Raw genomic sequence first — 14,554 nt, 5'->3', positions numbered from 1 at the left:
CCCTATGACAGGAAAAAGACTTCCAAGTACCTTGCCCTTAGTTGACACAAGGAGCTACAATGCTGGTTTACGAAAAAATGACACGCATTTCTGGAGTAACTCTGTGGGTCAGGCAGCATCTCTGCAGGTTATGAATAAGTGACATTTCTTTGAGAAGGATCCAAACCTGAAGCTTTGACTATCCATGCCCTCCAGAGATGCTGCGTGAACTGTTGAGTTACTCCAGCGCTTTGTATCTTTTTTTTAACCCTATTCTCAGTACACTATTTTCACCAATATCATCAAAGACCCACACCACTCTGCACATGTTTTGTACTTTTTCCATTTCATATGTGTAGTGAATGACAGAAATATAAAGAGGTAGATTAATTGATGCACACAAGATTAAATATGTTCCTCTAATATTGGTGTCGGAAGGAACTGCAAATGCTGGTTTAAACCAAAGATAGACACAAAAAGCTGAAGTAACTGGGTCAGACAGAATTTCTGGAGAAAAGGAATAGTTGACATTTCGGTTCGAGACCCTTCTTCAGACTGAGAGTCAGGGGAAAGGAGAGATGCAGACGGTGATATAGAGAGATATAGACCAAATGAATTAAATATGCAATATATGCAAAAAAGTAACGATGATATAGGAAACAGGCCAGCGTGTGTGCTAATATTGGGCACTGCACAAGGTGTCTCATCAGCAGCTTATGATCTATACAAATGCTGCAGTGTTTTTCCTGGATTTGGACTGTTGTAAGATCTCTGCAAATGAAATGTTTAAACATGCAGAGTAATATAACTACATTTGAAATGCAGCCATATCTTTGCAGTGTTTGAAGGAAGGAACGTCCATGGATTTATTGATTCAGCTGAGAATTTTAACGTCATAATATCTATATTGAAACCAATTCTGCTTTGCTATTTCATACTCTTTCACTATCTCATGTGGGGTAAGGAGGCTATAATGGAATATATATAATTTAACTTAGTTGGCTAAGAGTTGGCAAATTGTGTATAAGGCGGGAAAATGTGACACTACAATTTGGCACAATTCAAAAAAATTTAAATAGTGCGAAATAACAGGATGTCCAGATTTTTTCTTTACAAACCACAAAGAAAAAATACCCAATTTAAATTTTCTGATGGAAACTGCATTTTAAATGTGCATATTTTGAAGATTTATTTTTAGGATGCGTTGCAGATTCTCATGTGCTATATGTTTAAATATGTCAAAAGGAAAACTGTCTCAGATGCACTGTAGATTTCTGATTGAATTGAGTTTCAGTCATTTTGTAACATCAAGTATTTCATGCTGGGGTGTGGCAATGGATCAATGACGTGACAGAACTGTGCATTGTTTGCTTTGCTTACTATGTTACTAACTTGGAGGACTCTGATCATATTTGCTTTCATCTTCAGAGACATCTGTTGTGTGCATCATTTGTGCTCTGGTGCACAAAGCACTAAGTGATGCTGCGATTGGTTGTTTGTACATTGATGTAATTTGTACATGAAAGAGCATGGTGTGCTCCCAGAAACAATTTCATCTTTTGTCTCAATAGATCATTTGAAAAAGGGAATAATGCTGCATGTTGTAGTTGATGCCTGTGATGCCAATTTGTGTGACTGCCTGCAACATAAGAACTTTGTAAAGGCCCTTTCCTTGTATACCAGTTATATGGTATATAAACTTTTAGAAGCTATTATTAAATATATTATTACAAGGCACTTGGAATAGTTCAAGGTAATCATAGTCAACATGTTATGAAAGGGACGTCAAGGGAAAGAGAACATTTGTTTCATCAAATATTTGAAGTTCTTTGAAGAAGTAGCTTGGAAAGATAAAAGGGAGCTGTACTTAAATTTCCAAAAGGCATGAAGTGCTTCATAAAAGGGTATTGGGGAAAATAAAACTTCATGGTTTGTGGAAACATAATGTCGTGAATAAAAGATTATCTAACCACCAAGAAAACAAAAATGTACTTTGCACGTTGGCAATATATGACATGTTCTGTACCACAGGGATTGGTGCTGCAACCTCAAATGTTTGCTATTCGTATGAATGGACCAAAAGTATAGCTGCTAAATTATTGATGATACAAAAATAGGTAGGAAAGTAAGTCGTGAAGCTGAGGCAAGGAGGCTCTAATGGAATATATATATAATTTAACTTGGTTGGCTAAGAGTTGGCAAATCGTATGTAAGGTTGAAAAATGTGACACTGTGCATTTTGGCACAATTTAAAAAGATATGTAAATAGTGAGAGATAACAGGATGTCCCGATTCTTCTGCATTGCAGAGCTCTAAGTGCAAGATTTGCAAAAGTACAGCAAGCAATTGGGGAATTTAACAGAATATTTTTTGTATATATGGAAATTGAATATAAAAGTCAGAAGGTTTTAGTCGGGCATTTATGAGACCATAGTTCTATCCAGTACTGGTTTTATTTAAAATAATATTAGTAGATTGATACTGGAATGGCTGAGAACTTGTACAGGCTAGGCATGAAAATGCTGGAGTTCAGAAGAGTGAGAGGTGTTGAATAAAATGCAAGATTGAGGGTAGATAAGAGGAAGTTTCCTTGTGGGAAAATGTAGAACTGGGGTAAGCGTTTAAACATGCTGGGCCTACCTATCCAAGGCAGAGATGAAGTAATTTTTATCCTCTGAGTATCTGTCAGTCTTTTGCAATAACTCTGTTGTTTGTGATGCATATAAATGATTTGGACAAAAATATAGATGGGGTGATTAGTAAGTTTGCAGACAACAAAACAAAAACGTGGAATTGCGGATTGTGAGGAAGTTTGTCAAAAAAGTCTTCAGTATATAGACCAGTTAGAAATATGGGCAGATATGTGGCAGATGGAGTTTAATCCAGTCAAGTGACGTGTTTGTACTTTGAGAGGTCAGATGTAAGAGGAAAATATGCAGCAAATGGGGGTATCCTTGGAAGCATTGATGTATGGAGTATGTATGGCACTTTCCACAGCCCCCTGAAAATGACAACACCAGTAAAGAAGGCATTGGTCGGGGCATTGCAAATAAAAATTGGTAAATCATGTTGCAGCTATATAATGCATTGGTTAGGTAATGTTTGGAGGATTGTGTGCAGTTCCCGTCATTGACTACAGGAAGATTATGGAAGTTGTAGAGAGGGCGCAGAAGATGTTGATCAGTATGTTGCCTGCATTGGAGTGTATCGGCTATGAAGAAAGTTGAGCCAACTTAGATTGTTTTCACAGCAGTGTCAAAGACTGAGGAGCAACCTGATAGAACTATATAAATCATAAGAGCCATAAATAACAAGGATAATCTTTATCCCAGGTAGAAAGCTAAAAATACTGGAGGGAATAGTTTAAGGTTTGTGCCAGAAAGTGATAGGTGCTTAGAACATGCTAGCAGGGGGAAGTGGTGGAAGCAGATACAGCGACAACGTTTAAAAAGTGTATCGCCAGACATTTGTACAGGCAGATAATGGAGGGGTGTGGACCATGTGATGACAATGGTGCTGTTAAAATTGGCATCATGGTCAGTACAGACAATGTGGGCTGGAAGGCCTGTTCCTATGCCGCACCGTACTATATGTTATTTGCATATTTCAAGGTGTATATTCATGATAAAAAGGCGTGTGAAAAGTAGACAGGAGTGCAGATTTACTATCAAAATAGCTGTAATGATATTATGTCTGGGCAGACTCAAATGACAGTGACCCATTCCTTGGTCATATGTGTAATATGGATTCATGATAAATAATTGGCCTGGAAGACTGAAATCAGTTCAAAAGCTTGCACTGATAATGAGAAGTATAATACTTGTGACAATGTCTAGCCTGTACAAACAACATTTTTATTTATGCAAAGTAACAGAGAGCAAACAAGATATCTGCCTTTTTTTGCATATGGAGCGAGGTCCAAATTTTACATTAAGTAGAATAGGGCTGTTTACTTAGTATTGATACAATTATATTGGGGCCAGCTTAATGTTGATTAGGCAGTAGTCAGTCCAAGGACAGCTGATTGACAACTTGACAAAATAGCCATGTGGCAACTTAAATTCATCTGGATCTCACACTCTTCCCAACTGATGTCTAGAAATTTGCCAATTAAAGAGCTCATACATGAATTTGCACTCCAATTGTTTACATTGGAGAAGAAGAGGATATGCCAGAGGATCTAGGAGAAGCCAGTGACCACCTTCAAGAAGAGGAATGTTCACGCAGGCAAACTGCAGAGTGGGGTCTCCCAGTTGTCTGCCACTGGGAAAGTCACTGCTCGGGTCCTCCTCAGCTGCCTCCTCCCAGTGGCTAAAGAACTGCTTCCTGAATTGCAGTGGGCACGACCTTCATTGTGTGACAGATTTAAATCAAAGCGCAGGAGGAGCAGCACTAAGCACTATTTAAAAACTTCCCTGAAGCCTTTGACTTCATCAAATTCATTAGAAGGGTAAGCGACCCAACATCATTGTCCCCTCCCAGGCCTGTATTGAGGCTGCATTGGGCAGGCCATGTCATTCGCATGCCCGACATCAGACTCCTGATAGGGTTGCTCTATGCAAAGCTCTATTATCAGAAGTGATTAACAGACAGAGAGAGGAAAAGATTTAGATTTTCTCAAAGCTTTCGCGACAGAGTGCAAACCTCACTGACCCGAGGAATACTCTTTCCACATTTAGAGCAGACTGGATGGTATTGAGAACCTTGAATCTATGCATCAGGAGCACAGGGAAGCCGTGTGTAGCTGTCAGAATGAGCACACCACCCACCTCTCAGCCTACCCATCTGCCTGCTGCATCCGGCATCTTGTGTAATTTTTGTGGAAAGGTTTGTGGTCTCCACATTGGCTCGTCACTCATCTCAAAACCCACAAGACCAAAATGAAAGCGTTATTCTCAGCCTCAAAGGCCTGCCTAGGAGTAAGATAAAGTTAGTTTAAAACATTGGTACTATTTAGTGAAACTTATCCTGGATAATATATTTGCAAAGTGATATTTTTGGAACATACTCCCAAGGTATAATTTTATTTCTTATATATCTGCCGCCCATGCCAATAAGGTTGCATCGCTACCACCTATTGGTTCAGAATATTCTGCCACAAACTATCTGTATGTAATAAACTGCATACCTTTTAATGAAGAATAACCCTGACACCTTTTAGTGTAACTTTTGATTTTATTTTGGCCACAAGTTCTTGCATTTATTTACAGGTGGTTACGTAAGTTTTAGACCACAGCCCAATTTACAGCTACTTCATAGAAATGAGCACAAAGAAACAATTCATCCTGGACAAGTGGCCTCTGGCAGTATTTATACTCCACAGAAGCTTATTCCACTCGAATTACCTCTTTATTTAAACCCCTTTGTGCTCGTCCCTTCTTCATGAGCACATAAACATATTCGCATTACTAATTGACCAATTGTTTTGAATGTGTTCGGTCCTTTTAATAAGTGAAATATTTTTCCATAGAAACAATAAATTAAACAAAGTTTGAAAAAGTATGGCTGAAGTCGTAGCAAAAGCATCTACACTCTCCTCAAACTTTATCAGATTCAGATTAGTTTATTGTCATATAGAAACATAGAAACATAGAAAATAGGTGCAGGAGTAGGCCATTCGGCTCTTCGAGCCTGCACCGCCATTCAATATGATCATGGCTGATCATCCAACTCAGTATCCCGTACCTGCCTTCTCTCCATACCCCCTGATCCCTTTAGCCACAAGGGCCACATCTAACTTCCTCTTGAATATAGCCAATGAACTGGCCTCAACCACATTCTGAGGTGGAGAATTCCAGAGATTCACCACTCTCTGTGTGAAAAATGCTTTCCTCATCTCGGTCCTAAAAGATTTCCCCCTTATCCTTAAACTGTGACCTCTTGTTCTGGACTTCCCCAACATTGGGACCAATCTTCCTGCATCTAACCTGTCCAACCCCTTAAGAATTTTGTAAGTTTCTATAAGCATATGAAAGTCCTGACATCCCAGGAATCAGTCTGGTGAACCTTCTCTGTACTCCCTCTATGACAAGAATGTCTTTCCTCAGATTAGGAGACCAAAACTGTACGCAATACTCCAGGTGTGGTCTCACCAAGACCCTGTACAACTGCAGTAGAACCTCTCTGCTCCTATACTCAAATCCTTTTGCTATGAATGCTAACATACCATTCGCCTTCTTCACTGCCTGCTGCACCTGCATGCCTACTTTTAATGACTGGTGTACCATGACACCCAGGTCTCATGGCATCTCCCCCTTTCCTAATCGGCCACCATTCAGATAATAGTCTACTTTCCTGTTTTTGCCACCAAAGTGGATAACCTCACATTTATCCACATTATACTGCATCTGCCATGCATTTGCCCACTCACCCAGCCTATCCAAGTCTCCTTGCAGCCTCCTAGCATCCTCCACACAGCTAACACTGCCCCCCAGCTTCGTGTCATCCGCAAATTTGGAGATGTTGCATTCAATTCCCTCGTCCAAATCATTAATATATATTGTAAATAGCTGGGGTCCCAGCACTGAGCCTTGCGGTACCCCACTAGTCACTGCCTGCCATTGTGAAAAGGACCCATTTACTCCTACTCTTTGCTTCCTGTTTGCCAGCCAGTTCTCTATCCACATCAATACTGAACCCCCAATACCGTGTGCTTTAAGTTTATGTATTAATCTCTTATGTGGGACCTTGTCGAAAGCCTTCTGAAAGTCCAGATATAACACATCCACTGGTTCTCCCTTATCCACTCTACTAGTTACATCCTTGAAAAATTCTTTAAGATTCGTCAGGCATGATTTACCTTTCATAAATTCATGCTGACTTTATAAATTCTTAGTTTGCATGGAGCACATAGATTAAACAATAAACAAATACATACCACAATAAATGCGACCACAAATACAAAACAGCAGAATAGTGTAACGATTGTCGTGGAATCTGAAGTAGTACAAAAGATTCTGAAGTGCAATATTGGAGGAACTAAGTGAGGAAGAGTTGAGGGTAATGGGGCTGTCCCACTGTACGAGCTAATTCAAGAGCTCTCCCGAGTTTAAAAAAAAATCGAACTCGTGGTAGCACGTAGAGTTTACGTAGCGGGTATGTCGGAGCTTGGGACGTAATTCTCCGAGTTCGTAAGAGGAAACTCGGGAGAACTCTTGAATTAGCTCGTACACTGGTACAGCCCCATAAGGATCTGGCAGCACAGGGGAGTATGAAAGAGCTGATTGGTTCAGGAATCTCATGGCAGTGACAAAGAACCTGTTCTTGAGTTTGAATGTTAGGACTTTCAACCTCTTATATCTTCTCCCAGAAGGTAGAAGAAAGAAAAGGCGGGTAGACATCCTTGACAGTACATCCAGCCTTCCTGATGCAACACACTGTGAAGAAGGACTGGATAGAAAGAAGTGATGAGCCTGTGATGGACTCGGCTGTGCTCACCACCCTCTGCAGGTTATGGAAGTCAAGAGCAGAATTTAGTTTAGAAAGACAGCACGGAAACGGGGCCCTAAGGCCCACCGAGTCTGCGCCGACCAGCGATTCCCGTATATCAGCACTTTCCGACACGCTCGGGACAATTTACAATTTTTACCGAAGCCAAATTAACCTCCAAACCTGTACTACTTTGGAGTGTGGGAAGAAGCCGAAGCACCTGGGGAAAATCCACACAGCCACGGGGATAACATACAAACTCCATCTAGAAGGCACCCGTAGTCAGGATTGAACCCAGGTCTCTGGCGTTGTAATATGCGTGCTGCACTAGAGCATTTGCCATACCATTCTGAGATGCTTTCCCATCGAAATACTTTATGCAGCAGCACTGCAGAAGTTGTCCTGATCACATCATAACTCCACTTGATGTGCACTGTATCAGTGTGAAGTTACCAAGTGATATGGATGCCAAGATACTCTTGCAATCATTAAGGTTGCAATGCTGAATCATTAAGTTTGACACTTTGATGTTATTTGCTGCGTTCAAAGTCATTGTGCCCCTTCCCCTGTGAAAGTTCTCAAAATTGTAAGTTTTCTAAAAATAATTATCTTCTAATGTGTGTAACTGATAGCTGATAATATAATCAACCTTGGCCATGAAAGGCTTTACAGCTGAATAGTTTACTGACACTTAAAGCCTAAATGAATAATCGCCTTTTGATCAAGGTACAGATACTTAGCTGTTTGTGAGTCATATTTTCAGCGATGTTAAAAATTGCTGAACAAAGTGGTTTAAAAAAAAGTTCTGTAGAAAATACAAAATGTATGAATCTATGTCATAACTAATCAAACAGTTGTAAGAAATAACTTGACATAGATTTTATACAAAAAAATAATTTAGAGCATTTAGTGAAACAAAATAAGTTAAAATTAGAATTGACATCTGTTTTATTGTAGTTTTCCACCTGTTTAAATAAGTATTGCTTTAGTAAGAAAGTGCAGTTTTTCTCACCATCACATAAATGAATGGTGTGACACTGTGCCAGCCTCTTTCAACCTTCTACCAAAACAAGCGCACCAATAAAATTGTTTGGGCCGCTGTCACGTGAACGCACTTGTTGGCCTCTGATTCAATTAGTATTATGTAAATGCTAATATCCTCAGTCTGAAGTAGTTCTGGCAGGGTAGTTTAGTGGGAAGCAAATGTTGGACACATGAGCAAAAGACTGTTTCCTGCCTCATTGTGAAGGACTCAATGTATTGGGTTAGCGTTCTTTGCTTGTGGATGTATTGCACTGAAATACATGGAAGATGCAGACGTTGTTTTAATCTGAAGAGTGACACTATACTATTGTACGAGGCAAACATCTGCAGCTTTGCCATGTAAGTGAAGCTTTCTTGTTTTGACTGTGTAAGACTGGCTAAGGATTTTTAATGGTTAAAGGAACTGCACGTTAATTGAGAGAAGTATAAAATTAAGTCCAAACCAGTATAATTGTGCACATTTATATTGATGTACAGCCAAATCTAAGAATAGACACTGAAGAAAGAATTGTAAATGATAGTTAATGTAATGCCACTTATTAAAGCCTAAACTATGCAATTTGAAGGCTACCTTACTATTGTGAATGTGAACCTCCTGCCATCATTTTATATATTATTTTTATTTTATATTTTATATATTAACTTTTATATATTTTTATTTTTTCATTTTAGTTTTTAATTTTATATATTAATTTTATATATTAACAGTTTGATTGATTTTGAAACTGTTTTGCGGCAATGAGAGAAACAGAAATGCATAAATTTAGCAGGTCAGGGCATTATGAGAATTTGTTCATAAAAAATGAAATACTAATTGTTTTCATGCATGCAAGTCACAGGATGTGTCAGACTTAAACTCTTAGAGAAGTAGAAAATATTGTAATTTATATAGTGGATTATTGTAACGATATGTCGAACTAATTGAGAGCTGGCAAGCAATGGAATAAATTAACCTTTGAGCTGAGATCTATTGCGATGAATCAGGATCATAATTTAGTTACATCTAACATAGTTAAGGAAAAGGACTAAGATCGACCAGGAATAGAAATTGTCAATTGATACCCGGTGGAAACTCGCTTTGGCTGTATCAGTGTGAGACTATTAAATGCTGCAGAAAAATATAAAGCGTGTAAAAAATTTTTTTTTTTAAATGAGAAGCACAAAGTATAGGGAAAAAATAATAGCTAGAAAAATCCATTCACGAATAAGTGGTAAGTGAATTGCAGAGGAACTGTTTGACCATGGAGGTGCAAACGTGGCAAGGATTTCAAATAATTATTTTACATCATAAATGAAGACATTAGATATGACATTAATATAGTGAAAGTAAGATGGAAAGGTATTTATTTGGCACTCTTAAAAACAGAAAATTACCAGGCATGGTGTAAATGGATTGTTAGTTGTTGAGAGAAGGAATTGAGAAATACCAATTGCAGATTTTGGCCTTCATTTTCCAATTCCTTTTAGCTACAATGAGTGGAAGGCTAATAATATCTGATTAGCTTAAAAGTGGTGATGAAAAATTATTTGGAAACATTCTAAGAAAGGGTATAATTAATCAAAAGGAAGACAAAAGTAATTGAAAATAATCAACATGGATCTGTTAAGGAAATGCCTTATCTGACAGATCAAGCATATCAATAAATGTGTAGTATTTGATGCAGCTCAAGTGGATTTTAAGAAGGCATTTGAAAATATCTAATAATAGATCCATTAGACAAACGAAAATCTACGTTCCAAAACAAAAGGTTGAATGCAAAATTAACTTGGTGAAACAAAGCAAAATGCAATGACTCAACCTTTGTTTAAGATAGTCTGGGCTATTTTATTTGGAGTACAGAAACTTGCAGAATAAATCTGTTGATTGTATAAAACTGAGATTCTTATTTGGGATCAATAGAAATTTCACGCAACACTGATGGCAATAACTAGACTATATACACAAATATCAGATGGTGACCAATATTGTAAATTGTAACTGGACTCGAGCTCAAATATGATTAATGAAATATGAATCTGGAATAAGTACAGAGAATGCTGAAGATATTGAATAAATCAAGTAACAACTCTGAATAAGAGTATGGAATAAATGTTTTAGTTATTTTGTTCTCATCAGAATTAGAAAAATAAGAAAACAAGCATGTTTTAAGTCGCATAGAAGAGGGGGTATCTATGAAATGTTGGAGACGAAGATAATCCAAATGACACATACTGTCAGTGTCCTCGATAGATCATGGTTAAGATTTGTTAATCATAACTGATCTGGCTGCGGAAGGTGCAGATGGAGGTTGATGAGTGGATACAGGCGAGAGAAGAATAATTATCTGGAGCTATGAGAGACAGAACACAGCAGATGCTGAAATGTGAAGTAGAAAATAATGCTGGAAATACTCTGCAGGTCAGTACCATGTGTAAAGAGAGAAAAAAACCTCCCATATCAGGCAAGAGGTACAGAAGTTTGAAAACGTGTGGTTTATTCCCAACTGTTATCAGGCAACTGAACGGTCCTCTCGTCAGCTAGAGTGCGATCTTGACCTCGACATCATTGGAGACTTTTGAACTATCTTTAATAGGACTTCAATGATATATCTTGCACTAAATGTTGTACTCTTCCTTTATTTGTGCATTATGGGCGGCTTGGCTGAATTTATAGTCGTGTTGGACTGGATGGCACACAAACAAAAGGTTTGCACTGTACCTCGATACACGCGATAATAACAAACTAAACTAAATAGATGTTACAAGTTGATGGCCTTGCATTTGAACTGGCCAGTTTTTACTTAAACATGAGACTGTTGGCCTAAAGTTGTTGAATTCAATGTTGAGTTGTGGACTTCTACATGCCTGGGTGGAAGATGGAGGTCATAGGAGCAGAATTAGGCTATTCCGCCCATTGAGTCTACGTCACTCAACCATAGCTGTTGTATTTTGCCCTCTCGACCCCATTCTCCTGCCTTCTCCACATAACCCTTGACACCCTTGCAAATCAAGAATCTCTCAATCTCCGCCTTAAAAATAGCCAATGACGACCTCTTCAGCCATCTGTGGCAATGAATTCCACAGACTCGCCACCCTCTTACTAAATAAATCCCTCCATCTCCTTTCCAAAGGTACATCCTTTTATTCTGAGGCTGTGCCTTGGTCCTGTCTGAGTTTACTCTGGGCATTCTTGAAACAGTGTAAGATGCCAAACACAGATCAAATGGAGTTTAAGAGGGAACTGCAGATGCTGGAGAATCGAAGGTTACACAAAAAAGCTGGAGAAACTCAGCGGGTGCAGCAGCATCTATGGAGCGAAGGAAATAGGCAACGTTTCGGGCCGAAACCCTTCTTCAGACTGATCGGGGGCGGGGGTGGGCGGGGACAAGAAAGGGAAAAGGAGGAGGAGCCCGAAGGCTGGGGGATGGGAGGAGACAGCAGGGGGGCTGAGGAAGGGGAGGAGACAGCAAGGACTAACAAAATTGGGAGAATTCGATGTTCATGCCCCCGGGATGCAGACTCCCCAAACGGAATCTGAGGTGCAGATCAAATGGAAATGGGGAACTGAAGTGACAATCAAATAGAAGCAAAGGATCATTATTGTGGACTAGTTAATAGGTTTCTGAACTGCGTTTGTTCAATCACATCTTCATGTCTCCAATGTAAAACAAATCACATTGTTACAATTGCTTGTCACGCACTAAATTCAACAGAATACAGGTGAATCACACCTTTACCTGGAAGGACTCTTTGGATCACTGTGTGGTAAGAATGAATAGATTAAAATAAACAGTTGTTGCATTATCTGTAGTTTCTTTATAAAGTAGTGAGAGAAGGGAGGTAGGCAGCTATTCCTTCGGAATAGTTAAAGGGAAGGAGACTTTATGCCTCGTGGCAAACTCAGGTGAGATCAATGCAGCTGTGAATGCGATATCAGAGATGTTCCCTTTGTCCTACCTATCCCTTTCTCGTGCTCTGCAATTTAAAACAAATGTTAACATTCTTGAAAAGGTAAACTATATTGCCTACCCTGCTGAGTATTTTCAGCACTTTCCATTTTTATTTAAGATGGCCAAATCTTAATTTTTTGTTTTTTGAAATGGAAGCCCAGATGTTACTGAGGTAGCTGTGGATCTCTGGGTTTGTAATGGATCGTGTGAGATGAAGATATAATAGATGAGTAGAAGGAAAAAGTTGCATAGAGATTGTGTGATGATGACGGATGGAGAAAATTGGCAGCAAAGATTATCACGTGTTGTTTTTTATTTGAATGCAGGAGGAAACACTAATATAGACACCAGCTTGTGGAAAAAGAGGTGAAGAAACATGGCTGAGTGGGATGGAAATTAAGACTTCCTTGCTTCTCAATGAATCGGAAATCGTTTGAATATCTGCAAGTTCCTATAACAACATATGTAATGTGTAGAAAGGGAGTAGAGAAGGAGGAGAAGTTGGATCTCTATCTTAGAAAGATGTCAAGGGCTCTCTGACTATCCTGGTGTGGGATGGGAAAAATATCTGGTTGGAACCAGGATATTGGAAAATTACAACTCAAGAGGTATGTAAGTGGGAAAGAACTAGACATTCTGAAACTGAATAGAATTAAGTTAGAAAGAAATACGTTTTGTGGAGCTGGAGCAAGATCAAGCTGAAACATTGGGCCTAACAGAGTGATTCTGCTTGTGGATTTTGGGAGAGGGAATAGAAACAGAACAGAACAGATGAGGTTCAGACTGATTTTTACGATGGTGGTTTGTTTGCATGAAGAGAGCTGGTTTGTATTCTCTGACGCTAAGAAGAATGTGAGATAATTTCATGAAAACGTATAAAATTACAGGTTTTGTCAGATGCTTCAACCAGTTGAAGAGCCTAAAATGATTCAGTGGGGTGTAATGGCGGTCAGTTTGCCAAATCTGTATAGAATCGGGCAATAAAGACATGACGAGGGATAAGTTTATGTGAAGGGGTGGGTGGATGGGTTAAAGGAAGGGCGATTTAGAATTACTGTCAGATGGTGAAAGTCTGATCAGTATTAGATTTTTTTGAAGTTTGTGATGAGATACTAGTGTTGTAATATCTATGGCAGAATACTGCACCTTCCTTTAAATTGTGTGGAGTTGCAAAGGCCAGCCATGATGTCATTCAGTATGTTAAATGGGATACCCCTATTTGCTATTGAAATATATGTACCATCCTGAATCCTTGCTTGATTTTTGTGTTGTATCAAAGTATGGATTCACATGCTCTTTGAAAACGGGAAAGGGCAAAAGATGACTTACCTGCAATTTGTCACTTTAAATATTTCTCAATGACTTTTAATAAATTGATTTTGAAATGCAGTTGTTAGCAAAGTTCTACTAATACAAATAGATCACTAATCTTGGTCACTGGGAAAACAATTGTTGGCTAGGCCATCTGTGTACTTGAAATTTTCATTCCTCCTGCAGTTGAACAGGGCTCTAGTGACACCACACCTGGAGTATAGTGTGCAGTTTTGGTCTCCAAACTTGAGGAAGGACATTCTTGCTATTGAAGGAGTAGGTACACAAGGTTAATTCCCAGGATGTCGGGATTGTCATATGTTGATAGATTGGAGCGGCTGGGCTTGTATACTCTGGAATTTAGAAGGATGAGAGGGGATCTTATTGAAACATATGATTATTAAGGGTTTGGACACGCTAGAGGCAAGAAACGTGTTCACAATTTTGGGGGAGTCCAGAACCAGGGGCCATAGTTTAAGAATAAGCGGTGGGCCATTCAGAATGGAGATGAGGAAAAACATTTTCACACAGTTGTGAGTGTGTGGAATTCTCTGCCTCAGAGGGTGGTGGAGGCTGGTTCTCTGGATGCTTTCAAGAGAGAGTTAGATTGAGCGCTTAGGGATAGCGGAGTTAAGGGATATGGAGAGAAGGCAGGAACGGGGGTACACAAAAATGCTGGAGAAACTCAGCGGGTGCAGCATCTAATGTTTCTAGATGCTGCTGCACCTGCTGAGTTTCTCCAGTATTTTTGTGTACCTTCGATTTTCCAGCATCTGCAGTTCCTTCTTGAACACAGGCAGGAACGGGGTACTGATTGTGGATGATTAGCCATGATCATATTGATTGGCGGTGCTGGCTTGAAG

The 14,554-nt window shown here is 39.2% G+C and overlaps 1 protein-coding gene across 9 annotated transcripts in view; it reads left to right on the top strand.

The window, feature by feature from the left end:
- Window positions 1-14,554, top strand: part of LOC129697859 (inositol polyphosphate-4-phosphatase type I A-like) — a 153,822-nt gene that overhangs the window by 42,585 nt on the left and 96,683 nt on the right. For 2 of the 9 annotated variants that reach the window (XM_055636536.1, XM_055636535.1), the window contains exon 1: window positions 8,266-8,790. The exons of the other annotated variants lie outside the window; for them this stretch is intronic. The gene's annotated coding sequence lies outside the window, so the exon portion shown is untranslated. Of the gene's footprint in view, window positions 1-8,265; window positions 8,791-14,554 lie in introns of those variants that run through there. 9 annotated transcript variants of the gene reach the window in all.

Source organism: Leucoraja erinacea, chromosome 6, assembly GCF_028641065.1.
Source record: "Leucoraja erinacea ecotype New England chromosome 6, Leri_hhj_1, whole genome shotgun sequence".
NCBI classification, from domain to species: domain Eukaryota; kingdom Metazoa; phylum Chordata; class Chondrichthyes; order Rajiformes; family Rajidae; genus Leucoraja; species Leucoraja erinaceus.
This window is presented reverse-complemented; position numbering and strand designations above follow the sequence as displayed.